Source organism: Leptinotarsa decemlineata, unplaced genomic scaffold (genome assembly GCF_025532065.1).
Source record: "Leptinotarsa decemlineata unplaced genomic scaffold, Ldec_3_MD MMD2_tig00003348_RagTag_RagTag, whole genome shotgun sequence".
NCBI classification, from domain to species: Eukaryota; Metazoa; Arthropoda; class Insecta; order Coleoptera; family Chrysomelidae; genus Leptinotarsa; species Leptinotarsa decemlineata.
The window spans coordinates 2,161,264-2,176,395 of record NW_027412588.1 but is presented as its reverse complement, the minus strand read 5'-3'; the positions used below and the strand labels follow the sequence as shown (position 1 = coordinate 2,176,395).

The 15,132-nt window shown below is 34.8% G+C and overlaps 1 long non-coding RNA gene across 1 annotated transcript; it reads right to left on the bottom strand.

Moving 5' to 3' along the window:
• Nucleotides 1–274: 274 nt before the first annotated feature.
• On the bottom strand, nucleotides 275–3,748 carry LOC141483411 (uncharacterized). Its single transcript, XR_012466066.1, has 3 exons — nucleotides 3,312–3,748; nucleotides 3,134–3,226; nucleotides 275–727 (listed from the first exon to the last, which is right to left on the bottom strand). It is a non-coding gene; the product is annotated as an uncharacterized lncRNA (long non-coding RNA).
• Nucleotides 3,749–15,132: the final 11,384 nt, after the last annotated feature.

The following is a 15,132-nucleotide window of genomic DNA, read 5'->3' as shown; positions in this document are numbered from 1 at the left end:
ACAAAATGTGTTCGAGGAAAGTGTGAATGTCCTGGAGTAAAAAACCGTACCAGGGGTGATGGAGTAGCGAAGTAGTGACTGCCTCCTAGTGCCTTGGGGTGTGGTGGTGCCTCGATTGCATGAAACAAGAGAGAAATTGGGCAGTAAGTTCTTTCATGATATATTTTTATTCTTATAGCTAGATTATGTTACTAATAAATTTGAGAATAAAAAAAAATCAACAAAAGTCACTGCATTATATTGTTATCAATAATTTGACAGTTTGATCTAATTGGTTAGAGTACATATAATATACATTAAAGTTAATTTGACAATAAATAGCAGATACCTTACAAAATTTCTTTTTCAACTTTGGAGCATACTTTTTGAATTATGCTTGAGCATACTTTCAACGTTCATTGGTTCCTTATGACACACCCAATTCAACATTAATTTCTGTTTTACAATTTTTCCGGATTCCTTACACTATTTGTCACCTGCCTATTCAGTTGTTACCTCATGTGCATTTTCTTTTGCCATGCATTATGCCATCCTTATCAAATGCTATTTCTTTCAAGGTGTAGCTTATGTTTCACTTGGTCAACTTGAACCATATTCAACTTACAGTACTTAATCATGAACTAAAGTTATACTGAAATTTTTTTATTCAAAGGATAAATTCACATCATAAAGATAACCGGGTGTTCATGTTTTTCATATGTGGACCGTAATAATGCCTCACCGATCTCTGAAAAGGAAAAAAGGAATTAGTGGTGTTGTAGAATATTTATTATGTTTTATTATATTCGCAGACAACAAAATCTAGAAGCTCGCTTCTATCATATAAAAACTGTAATTTTTTAGAGGACGGAAACACACTTCTCTGACTTTTTTTTGTCTGTATTGTTAATCTAACTGAACATTGGCTCAATATGGGAGAACCACTGCCAATTCCCAATTACACAGTCGCCTCCCTTTTCTGTAGAAGTAGGTTTTTACACGGGGGCACTGCTATTTTAATTCGCGACGACATTTTTGAGTCATTTTCCTTCAACTCTGTCCTCGAGCAAAACGATATTATCGAAGAGAAGGTTTTTGAATTTTCTATGATTTATGAAAAAAAACATTCGCTTTACATAATTTGCTTATATCGAACGCCTTCATCAAATATTGACATTTTCATTCATAAGTTAGAGTGCCTTCTCTCGAATATTCCTATCAAATCTAATATTATTCTCACAGGTGACCTAAACATTAATTTTGATAATCCATCTCCACCTACTCAAAAACTCTCAAACTTATTTGATTCTTTTAACCTCACGATGCACGTTACATCTCCTACTAGGATAACCAGTTATTCTTCATCATTAATTTATTATTTCTGTAGCACATTCGATGAAAATGATATAACATGTTCTGTCTTGTCATCCGATCTCTGAGATCACGACGCGATTTCAAGTACAGTGAATCTGAATACTTTTCAAGATAAAAGAAAATTCGAATGGGGGAAGTTGTACAGTAGGAAAAATTATAGCAAGTTCTTTTACTTATGCTCCAACTTTGACTGGGAATCTATTTTCCTGTCCACGGAATCCTTCGAAGTGTTCCATAAGAAAATTTGTGAAATTTTCGAAAAGGCATTCCCTACCCAAATCATAAAAATTAAAAAGAAAAAACCGTGGATCTCAAGAGGTATCAGAACCTCTGCCAAAAACATGAGATGCCTCCACTATATTAGAAAGTACTGCGTGAATGGATCTTTTTTATCCTACTATAATAATTATAGAAGAATCTACAGGTCACTGATGAAAAAGGCAAAACATAATTACTATTTTGAAAGAATGCATAAAGCGGATAACAAATCAAGAGAAACGTGGAACATTGTAAATGAATTAATAGATAGACAAGGAAATAAAAAAACTATTGAAATCGCTCTATCCCCTGACACTATAAACAATTATTTTTGTTCTATCGCCGAATCTCTGACGAGCAAAATAAGGAGTACACATGATCCCTTAACATATCTTCATGAGGTGGATATCAGGGAATGTTTTGAATTACTTCCTACAAATAGTTACGAAGTCATGAATACCATTAGAGGAATGAGAAACAAAAAGACCTCAGGAATGGATAATCTTTCTCTGAGAATTTTTGAAAATTTACCCACAACTGCTTTATAGAGGTGCTGGTTCGCTTGATCAACGTCTCGTTTAGCCAGGGGATATTCCCGTCTTTCCTAAAAACATCAGTTGTCATTCCTTTGCATAAAGGGGGTGACAGGGACGATCCGTCCAATTTGAGGCCTATATCGCTCATTCCGGCCCTAGGGAAATTGATTGAGAAATTAGTCAAATCAAGACTGAACAAAAACCTGATCTTGAACGAAACCATAAATTCCAATCAGTTCGGATTTCAAGAAGGAAAAAGCACCACCGATGCGGTATTTTCATTTTTGCAGCAGACATACAGCAATTTAAATTCAGAGGAAGCTACGGCAGCGGTGTTCTGTGATTTGTCGAAAGCCTTTGACTGTGTAAATCATGGAATACTGCTAAAAAAGCTTCACCACTATGGGATAAGAGACAAGGGTTTGTCGTGGTTCCAGTCGTACCTTATCGATCGACAACAATATGTGAAAACCAGCTCTGTTTCTAGTATACAGGGAGTGAAAACAGGAGTACCCCAAGGCTCAGTCTTGGGGCCATTACTATTCCTGATATACATAAATGACTTGACCAGCCTTAACATAGCTGGCTCTTTCACGCTTTTCGCAGATGACACCACAGTATTATGGCACAACAAAAACGAGAGAGATCTTCATAACTCTATTTCTAGTGATCTCGAGCAAATAAAAAATTGGTTTGGAGCAAATCTTCTGTCTATGAATTTGAAAAAAACAAACATCCTGACTTTTAAGTGCTCTCTACCGGAATTGAGGCTGGGAAACGATGCTATTGTCAAAAAAAACTACACAAAATTCTTAGGCATAAACATCGATCAGGAGCTAAGATTTGAGGAACATGTAAGAGCACTAAACAACAAACTCTCCTCTGGTTGCTATGCGTTGTATAAATCTTAGATTTTAAGCCCTAATTTGTTTATCTACAACATTGTTCAATCTTTCAGATGATAAATGTATATCTCTATTACCTACCTTTAAGATGTCATATAATTGTACTCTATCAGGTAGAGCACACAAAACTTTCATAAATGCTGTCTTCTACAGATTACACTACTAGTAGGATTCCTGTAAATCAAAAGAGACAATTTTACGTGATGTGTATAAGTAATTCTATTATAAAATTGTACTATATATTGTTACATTTACTCACCTGTTACTGAAGAGTATAATCACTTTAGTTATCATGCATTGATATATTTGTATATATTTTCGTCGTTATATTTATGTATTTTCTAGCCTTGGATCGTCTATTTGCGCTGGTGGTGAACTTGAATATTTTCATCTGTCATCAGAAAATAAACAATCGGATGTCGACCTCTAACTTTCAATCAGCTGAAGGATATTTTCTTTCATGTTCCGAGAGCAGATCGGTTAATGTGTTCTGTTCTCATCATCCTTCCACACTCGGTGCGTTCGTTGTTTATTCAACACTACGAAACGTGAATCTCTAGACATGCCATCTGGCGGGTCGAAACAACTATTCTTTTCTTCTAGTAGTCCTTTTAACATTAGGTGGAAGTTCTTGGCATTTTAGTTTTCGTCATTTAACAACATCAATATATATGTGTATACATAAATTTTATTATTTCCAGTTCAAATCTTAACCTGTTCGAAAATAATGAAACTCAAGGTACTTTGTCTGACGTCACCGTTTCGACTTGGAATGTGCGCCAGTCAAAATGCGCTGTAGGTTGATTTTTAAGAAGTTTTTTGAAATGAAAAAAGAAGGTCCTCTATTTTGGATGACGGCGTAACTTCAGAGTGGCGAGCCATAAGCACTGGTTTCCTTTGTGAAATTTTTCTTTTGCGATGAGGATATGCTCGCACAGATTGTGATTTTGGTGTTTAGTTTGTTTCTGTTGAGAGCAAGTTTATCCTTTGAACCCGATAGGTATGTAATTTCAGTATTTAAATCTTGCAAGCTTCCCTTCGCCATTTTCCCTTTTTTTTGTATCTTGAAATTGGTTGTCCCTTATTTCATAGGGTTTCTCCATTGGGGCTTGATGATCTTTACTCACTATAATTTGAGAAAAAATAATCCATTCCTGGAGTTTCCTTTTTCGAGTCTGATTTCAAGAAATCCAGCACGGGTACCACGAGGTCCTGTTCAACAGCTTCCTGTTGTAATTGTACCGTATCAGTACTTTCAACCGTAACAGTGTCCCAAACTCTGTAGATGTATCCCAAGTTTGATGTATAGTTTTATTGAAGTGTTCAGAATGCAGGTTCCATTGCAAGACAGATTTGATTCCACCAATATCAGCTGATGTGTTTGAATCTAGTCTTCACTTCGACTGGAAGTGAATCCACCAGGCACCCTGTTTGGCACATCCACCATACACGTTCACCATCACCAATATACCGTCTAAGGCAGAGCTGATTCTGAAGCTCCTTAAAAGGTATAAAATCCTATTATTTTTATTCATCATCCATGTAATAGACAAAACATATTCGTTCATAATTATCTTGGGTAGTGTCCCAGATTTTGTACATAACTCATTGTATCTTATCATCATTCTACGCCATAAACAAAAATTATTGTAGTAATAAATTATAATTTTAGATTTTGACTTTCATTTCATAAGGCTCTGTCATTCTCAATATTTTGTTTTCTGGGTTTCATAAAATCAAATTCTAGTGGCACCTAACATTTCTTTGTGCTATCAAACGATACTTAGTTTAGACTTGAACCCATGCCCAATGCCGCCAGACGAAGAACTGCCGTTCGCTGTGTGTATATATAAGTAACATTTATGCCACAATATACATTTCACTGAATAATAGGAAATTGAAAAAAGCAATAGCAATTTATTTTTTTTTCATTGAAAATAAACAGCTATTGGAAATATCTATCGAAAACAACTACTTTCCTGGCTATTACCAACGACGAATATTGAATTATATCTGATAAATATATATTAGAAACCACATGTGAATTGCATATATTATTATTCTCTTTATTTTCTTTCACCTTTCTTCATAATTACCATGACATAGTAACTTTCTACATCTTGAAACATCATATTTGTCTTTTCTTAAGACAACTTTCTGTGTCGTACTTCCTACAACATCCTGTCTATTGTCTTTTCTCTAAAGACCTCATATGTGTGCATTTCATTTCATGCCTCTTAAAAAATTCATATTATCATTATCATTATTTGTCATGAATACCTAGCAATTTTACACACCTTTGAAAATGAAAAATTTCATGCAGCTTTGGGAGAGTTCTCCACAGTCTGCCTTTTCATCTCGTGTGTATAGTCTACCTATATAAATGATTCTTCTTCAATACATAACCATCAATTCTAACCTTTTCAATACATCTGTTCAAAATCTGTTTTTCCGTTAACCAGCTGTCGTACCCCTACGAGCGACAACCCTCAGAAGTCGAAACTTGTACGAGCTAAGGATTAATGAAGTCTTACCTTTTAATGGGTGATTCCTAACACGTTATATATGCTTCCTTTATTTCTCATAATATTACAAACATCTGTCTGCAGATCATCAGTCTGAGATGCTATTACCTATTACTTTCCATACAAAATAAAAATAAAACCATGTGGTGACATTGACTTGTTTGTACTTTTTCTGACAGGTAGTGTGTGTCAAAATGCATTTATTACTGTTTTTTTCTATGTAATTACTGCTTCAATTAATTGTATGTAAAATTGTATTTGAAAAAACTAAATGCAACTAAAAAATGGTTTGTATTTGCATTTTTATTTAATTACTATTCTTTAATTATTATGTTTTAACTATTCTTGATTTTTTTATGTTTGAAAGTGCGTGCATATTTTAGTTCGAGTCAGAATACTCATTCATAAAACAATTCACAGTTCTGGAATTTTTCTGTATAATAGGTACCTAACTAGATGAATTACTTTTTGTTTAATATTATATTATACTCTCGACATTTCTAATTACTAATTTTCATGAAGAATTACATGCATTTACAGAGCATACTTTAACAAATTTAATTTTGTTATAGGGAAGGCGCTTAAGATTATGCAACAAATAGTGAACAATAGTATTTGAGAACAAAACTTTTTGTGAAAAAGAGTTATGTATGAAGTGTAACAATGCCATGTGAAACATGTTCTAATAAATTTCATTATGAATTTCATTAGTTTGGACTTTCATTTTCATTAGTTTGGACCATTGTCTGATATTATATAAAATGATTTGAAATCCCTGAAAGAACTAAAAAAGAAGAAAATTAAAATTAACAGTTGAAAATAACAATTATATTAAGCAAAAAAAAACCTGAAATGAAATAATGGTGAAATAAAATACAAGTAAAATAGAACAATTGAATAAAAATAAAAATGAAGAATGAAAAAAGTTTAGAGATTCCAACCCAAGTTAGTTCACAACGTTGCGATTATTAGTATCCATAATCGTCTTCAGGTGATAACTTGACTGATTCCTCCGAGAGATCACTATTAATGGGTCATTCGAGTACTTTCACTTATCCCCGCTTTCCATTTTTTCCGCTTCACTGGTTTAGTGGAAGATAACCGTTTGGCGGGAGTTGGTCATTTTTCGCTTGATGATGGGTTTCCATATGTTGCGTATATCTACACTAGCTGTCTAGTTCCTTCTCGAAACCTTCCCTCAATTGATGGTGGTTGGATTCGTGATTCAGATTCTGTCCCGTGTGAGTGGGTTTTCGGTATACAGTTGTTTCCCACTTAGTGTCGGTCCCCTTCACCAATACGTCTAAGAATGGCAATTGTCAATCACCTTTAAACAAATGTTTTAATAAAATTTTTGAAGACCATCATTTTTTAATACCTCTTGATATCAGTCTCGCCATCACTATTTTTGGCAAATGAATTAGTGAGCTTCAATCTCAAAGGAAAGAGTTTGCATGAATTTCACTAGTTTGGACTTACATTGTCTAATACAGGAGTCTCCAAACTACAGCCCGCGGGCCAAATCCGGCCCGCCAGTGTCATCAATCCGGCCCGCGACAGCCAATGATTTACTGTCATCAATCTGGCTCTCGACAGCCAATGATTACCCAATTGTTGTTACTATTGCTGTGATAAGTTGAAGAAGAAAACACACAATGATAATTACTCGGTTTTATTTACTTGAAAGGTAAAACGACAGAAATGATGACAAAGAAAACTTGAGTCAAGTACCTAAGTTTAAGCATATTAATAATCAACAAATAATTGAAATGAATCACAGTAAAACAAAAACACTAATGAGATTTATGTAATTGAGATCTGTAAACATTCTTTGTGTACTTCATCTTGGAAAACGTTTTCTCACACAAGTAAGTAGTACCAAAAACAGAAAACAACCCACGAGCAAATTTATGCAAATTATCAAATTGTTCCAGTGGAAGACTCTTATAAAATTCCAACAAAGATGAATTTTGATATTTGTTCTTGAGCATATCACTGCACCGTAAATCAATAATTTCCATTTGGACTTCCGGAGCCAGGGTTTCAATGTCGGAATCAAAAGGATTTTAAAAAAGCTTAATTTCATTCGCAATGACATCAAAATCTAAAAAACGAGTATCAAAATTTGTCTTCAAAGCACTCAAAGTTTCGATAGCAAAATTGACGGGAAATTCAGTCTCTGTAGTGTGGCTGAATATTTCCCATGTTTCAAAATGCGTGAAACATTTTTTACGTAATTGCGATTGAAGGATTTGATATTGGTTTATAAATCAGGGAGAAACTGATTTTCTCCTTGCAATCTCAAATTCAGTTCGTTCATATGATTTGTCAAATCGACATAGAAGGCTAACTTCCACATCCATCCACTATTTTCTAAATCGGCAAAAGGGCGCTGCTTCTCATTTAAAAAAATTTCGATCTCTGCTCGAAGTTCAAAAAAGCGCTTAAGGACTTTTCCGCAAGTAAGCCAGCGTACGGCAGTATGATATGGTAAATCATTTTCCCCACTCTGTTGAATAAACTCGCGGAATTGCCGGTGATTCAGCCCAGTGGATTTGAGGAAGTTAACAACTGATATGACTGGTTTTAGAACTTCAGACATATTCAAACATTTTCCGCACAAGGACTGTTGATGAATGATGCAATGTAAGACTAATGGTTTTGAACCACCATCATTTTCTACAGCCTTTGACACAAATGCAACCACTCCTTTATTTTTACCATACATATTTTTGCCTCCATCAGTTGTTATAGATTTCAAATTTCTCCATCGAAGGTTCTTTCTATTAATGGCATTTTCAACTCCCTTAAAAATATCTGCCCCAGTTGTCGTGCCGTGAATACTATCAATATCAAGAAGTTCTTCATACACTTCATAGCTTTTATCTACTCCGCAAATAAAAATCAACATCTGAGCAGTATCTGACACATCCGTTGACTCATCCAATGCTAGAGAAAACCACTCATGATGTCCATTTTTGTCAGACAGTTGAGATGATATATTTTCTGCGATGTCTTGCACCCTCCGAGCCACGGTGTTTGCTGACAAACTGACACTTTTAAATAAATTTACCTTTTCGGGGCATATTTCTTCGGCTACTGCAATCAAGCATTCTTTTATCATTTCTCCATCGGTGAATGGTTTGCCACGTTTTCCGATTTCAAGAGTCACACGAAAGCTAGCGCGAGTTGCAGACTCTTGTTCAGTATTCGCTTTGTTAAACAAAGATTGCTGCGATTTGAGTCCGCGTTTCAAAGCTTCAAATTTTTCCTTCCGCAAACTTCCTGTATACTTGGAGTAACTTTGAAGATGTTTCGATTCATAGTGTCGCTTAATGTTATAGTCTTTAAGAACAGCTATGGTTTCATTACAAATTAAACATAGCGCCTTATTACTGGACTCAATCACAAAATACTGAAAGTTCCATTTTTCTTGGAACGTTCTGCATTCACTGCCGATTTTTCGCCAAATTAAAATACTTTTATTGACGGGTGTTACTTTATTTCACAATAGACAGTTTCGCTTCCTTCGCCTTTCCTACGCAGACTAACTCGCAGTTGCGCCGCTAGCCTTTTTATATGCAATTATTACTGCCATCTCGAGGTGATTGGAATACACTAGGTAAAACCAGAACTTTCTCGAACCAACGCGGTAATTCCAAATATTTAATTACGCCTAATGCCACCTAGCGGGTAGCTGAAAAAGATAGTACATAGTACCACTACTCGCCACTAGATGTCGTTAAGTTTCACAATACACAATAATAATTGAAATGCAAAAAAGCGTGAGTTTGCTTAGGTCACGCACTTTGCGACTATCCTAGTCTAGAAATATAGTTGAGGGCAGAAATTAGCCCTTGGAACAAACTGAAAAAATCATTATGGCCCGAAGGCTTCAAAGTTTGGAGACCCCTGAATATATAAAATGATTTGAAATCCCTGACACAACTAAAATAGAAGAAATAAAAATGAATAGCTGAAAATAATAATTATATTAAGCAAAAATAACCTGAAATGAAATAAATAAAATACAAGTAAAAATAGAACGATTGAACAGGAAATTAAAATAAAGAAATAAAATGAAAATAACAATAAAAAGTTAAGAGATTCCAAGCCATGTTAGTTCACGACGTTTCGATAGTTAGTATCTACAATAGTCTTCGGGTGATGACTGTCATCACCCGAACAATTCGTTCGTGTTATCTTAGCAAAAATAGTAGCCAGGGAGTTTTTTCATGAAGGTAGATGTAAGATATCATATCCGATTAGAATTTCATTTGGAGCACACGTATGTTTACTGAGATGGATATTATGTCTATTTGTTCACGCCGTTATATCAACTAAATATTACTTATGTGAATTGAAAATTATTACAATGAAAACAGCAGATAAAATAAAAAAATGGAAAATATAAACGTCAATTAGGTACATATGATAACTCACTCTAATGATTATAAAAGAGTAGCAAAATCAGAAAAAATACATGTGTTACGAAATAAACCTGATTGATATGGACAATGAATCGAATACAGGAAAAAAAACTTTCGAACAGCAAATAAAACTCAAAAATGGACAACTTTTTTGTGTCAATATTCTTATTCATTATATTAAGTATATTATTTACTCAATGAGCTGACGTTGACGACGACTAGGATTTTTTCGAATCATTGCCGAACAAATATCAAAAGTTGACTAGAAAAAAAAATATCATAGAAATTCAACTAATTGATGATATATAGTTGCCAACTGAAACGAGCTGATGGAGCAGGTATTCCCTGTAATTAGGCAAACATTATGATACATATTCCAAACTGATGTAACAGATATTGGTAGGTGTTTCATTTATATATCAAAAAGTCAGATACGAATGCAAAATGTTGAAATCATCGTAATAATCGTAAGGAGCTGGATGAACAGATATTTCATACGTTAAGTTATAATCTCAACAGTATAGTTCCAAGCTGATGAAACAGATATTGGAAGATGTACCGCTCATACTCTCGAAAATTACATGCAGACAAGAAATGGAAAAATTTGTCAAATTATCCATTGGCAATCATAAGAAGCTCAATGAACAGATATTCTTAACGATTGCTCAACTTCAATAATACTTTTCTTTCTAAGCTGATGAACAGTTATGAGAAAGTGTATCACTCATAATTGGAGGAGAAGGGAAACATGGAAAATTGACTGAAATAATAGGTTAAGGATAAACTATGTTCGAAATGACTTGCACGCAGCAATGCTGCCACCCCTTTTTTATCTAAATTTTTTAATATATAAAAAAACACTTGATATTTTTTGGAGACTTCTAGACTTTTTACACATAATTAACATATTTATTCAATAAAATCCTGTCTCCACGTGGACATCCGGTCCACCCCGGCCTCCAACCGGCGTGAATGGGAGTGCTGTTTCTCTTCAACACTTATAGACTGTTCACAAAAACGTTTAATTTAATGATTGCACGTTCTATGACGGCAGACATTCACAACACAAACTGAGTTTCATCCCCAACAATGGCGTCCGCGTGCCTTCTTTGTGGACGGTCGCTGTCGGCATGTCCGTCCACCACCAAATCAGAAACGAAACTGAAGCTGATGATTGAACAACGAACGAAAACATTTATTTGAAATATATTGAAAAAAAGAAAAAACTGTAATTTTACTGGATGAAATAGCTATTAAATTCTCTCATTCTTGTTTCACCAATCATTCATCCATCCATGAAAGAAATTATTTAAAACTTAATTGAATTTATATATATATATATATATATATATATATATATATATATATATATATATATACAGGGTGTCCCTGGACTTCCTCTTTTCCTCTCGGGAATGTATAGATGGGGTCAAAATATCACCAACGTTATCATTATTATTTCTGCTTTGATAATTATTCATTTCAAATAATGGTGGACGAGCGGGTTTGATGTCGTCGAGTAGAACTACATTTTTATCAAGACTCGTTGCTCCGATCGCCTTTCCACACGAATACTTTTATTCATAAAATTGTCCAAGTAACCTTATTTTGTTGAAAAATATTGAAAAATATCTGTCATTTCAAAGTTTTGGGGTGTGGACCATCGGGGGTAGTCCGTTCCTGACTTTGTAGCAAAACAACTGACTCCTGCATGAAAGCTCATCGACGGAATTCATTTGTTTAGTCAATTACCAAAATTTGGATGATTTTGAATATTCACTTGAAAAGTTATCAAAGAAAAACATTTTTCATTTTGTAACTTCGAGGGCCCGTAACTTGGTTACGAAGACTTTTAGGAAAAAACAGTTATATGAAGTACTGGTGATATTTTGACCCCATCTATACATTCCCGAGAGGAAAAGAGGAAGTCCAGGGACACCCTGTATATATGAAATCTGAAGTTTTCACGGATAGGAATATGCTGAACTGGTTTTTCGGGTATTTGATCCGTGTATGTGATAGGTGAAATTAGAGATAATATCACATACACGGATCAAATACCCGAAAAGCCAGTTCAGCATATATATATATATATATATATATATATATATATATATATATATATATATATATATATATGTATATATATATATATATATATATATATATATATATATATATATATATATATATATATATATATATATATATACACTTGGCTGCACCATACTGATGATGGGCCATAAGCCCGAAACACGTGTCTATGGTTTGCCACTTTCATGAGTGCTATGTCCGATATTAACTTCTGTTTCTATATATATATATATATATATATATATATATATATATATATATATATATATATATATATATATAAATTAACTTACACTAAAGTGTTAATCAAAAATACAATGAATCACCAAAAACTCACATCATACTGCCACCCAGCAGGATCGAAGAAAAGGAGATGTGCTGCATTTTCTGAAGATCAATTAAATACTGAATGAATTTCTCAATACTGTCTCTTTCTGATCTTGACCTCCCTCAATATTTATGAAGATTTATACGTTGACATTACAACTTTGATCCGGTCACTGTACTAAGGTGAAATGCTCAGTATACAATCTGTGCACAGTTTGCGTATTTGGAGATTGTTTTATATATCTATATTCTGTGATCGTATCAATTTCGATGTCTATGAACTTGGAATATTAAAAGATGGAATTCTGAATACTGCGTGTTTTTGTTTTAGAATATTGAAGTTGAGGTTGGAACATCTTTCAATTCATGTATTTACTTAAATTAATTTGAATTATTTCATGATTATTTTCCATATTTGACAATATTTAGGCACCATTAGAAAGGTAATAAAGGAAGTGTTGCCTAAGAGAAAACAAATAAAATGCTGGAAAAATTGGGCATGTGCAAATGTTCAGGATTCAAAGAATCGACAGGACAAAGGTGTTTTTGTAGACGTCCTCATCAACAACAAGCCCTACACAATGCTGCTAGATACAGGTACAACCTTTTGCCAAAACACCGACAAGAATTGAACCATCAAGTTGGTAGCTACGCACTGCAACAGGGGAGCCAGCCACTGTATTCGGAGAGCTATCAATTGAATTGATGTTGGGCAGCACTGAATTGCACCATCGAGCATTGGTGACGGACATCGAGGACGATGCGATCATTGGAGTGGACATAATGAATTCCATGGGGTTCGAGCTGAATTTTAAAGACGGCGTCCTACGTGTTGGCGGAGAAGAGCTGGTGCTTCATAGAAGAAGCCAAGAGATGATCAGGGTCTTGTTGGCTGAAGACGTGTGAGTACCTGAGAGGGCTGAAACAATCCTGGAAGCTCGCCTGGACGGAATTGCGAGCAGTGGAAAGGTAGTAACGTTCGAGCCCAAGATACACGATGAGAAAATTGGACGAAGAATCGCACAGGGGAAGACTCTGTTGCGTGTTAATGAAGTTGTGCCGGTCAGGATCATGAAAATCAACTACTTTCTCGTGACCTTGAAGAAGGGAACAATGCTGGGGCACAGTTGGTCCATTTCCTCTGTGATATGTGGTGTACGCAGTTCGGTTAGCCAAGCCAACAACTTGCCGAAAGAGTTGTAGAAGTTGATTGACATGTCCTCCAACGACATACCACCAACCCACCAATCCAAATTGGGGAAATTAGTTAAGAAGTATCAGGAAATCTTCGATATTGGAGAAGAAAATGTGGTTCAGCACAGAATCGACACTGGGAATGCCCGATCAATCCGGCAATCAGCTAGGAGACTCCTTCTTGCCAAGAAATAAGACGCAAGAAGAGATAAACAAGCGATATGGGAAAAGAAAGAGTCATCGAACCTTCTGACTGTCCCTGGTCTTCACCAGTCGTATTAGTGAAGAAGAAGGACGGCTCGACAAGGTTCTGCGTGGATAATCGCCAACTAAATAACGTGACAAAGAAAGACAACTACATTCTAGATACGCTAGTTGGCTCCACAATTTTCTCGACTTTGGATTTGAAGAGTGGATATTGGCAAGTTGAATTGGCCCCAGAACAAATACATCCTGCTACCCATGAACTACTTCAGTAAGTGGGCCGAAGCCTACGCCCTGCCCAACTAGGAAGCCTTTACCGTCGCTGGCATCCTGGTAAAGGAATGGATATGTCGATTAGGTGTCCTATTGGAGCTGCACTCGTACCAGGTCAGAAATTTCGAGTCCAACCTGTTCCAAGAAATGTATAAACTGTTGGACATTCGAAAGACCAGAACCACTTAGGAGTCGCAAAGTCCATCAAAAAGGGTGATTTCAGTTATCAGATGAAGATCAGCCAAGTTATTCAATGTATTGAGTTTAAATTTCGTCAGTTTCGAACGTAATCCATTAACATTCGGTCCGTACATCATTGACTCATCCATGAAAAGAATAACTACTATAGGAGACATAATCTGTAATCGTAAAGCACAATTTAAATTTTATTGATTGAATCTTGATTTTCATTGCTACTATTCTGATACTAGATGATGCAGGATGCTTTCATTTACGAGATGTACATTTCATTTCGGAATGGACCTTTGCACGTTTGTTTATTTTAAATTTCATACCGATAACTTGCGTGCACTCTGCCACCACCCTCAGAAGCATGCAGTATAACCGGAAGTTTGAAGGTGGTTGACAATGTTTCGTGGTGTATTTCATCAGTTCGGATTTCCATTATCTAATATAAAATAAATTGATTTGAAATCCCTGAAAAAAATAAAATAAAAAAGATTAAACGAAAGTATCAATTTTTATAAACAAAAAACTGAAATTACAAAGAAATAGCATACAAGCAACAACAAAAAATAAATAAAAAATTGATATATCAATAAAAGCTGAAAATTAAAAATTTTAAAATATTATTAACAAAGAATGAAAAATAAAAATTGAAAGATTCCATACCAAGTTACGTCACGACGTTTCGATTGTTAGTATCCACAATGGTCTTCGGGTGATGATTGGTTATCATCACCCGAACACGATTGTGGATATAACAATAATATATCAATTTTTTATTTTTTATTTTTTTTGGTTGTTGGTTTTTGGTTGTTATTTCTTTGCAATTTCAGTTTTTTTTTTCATA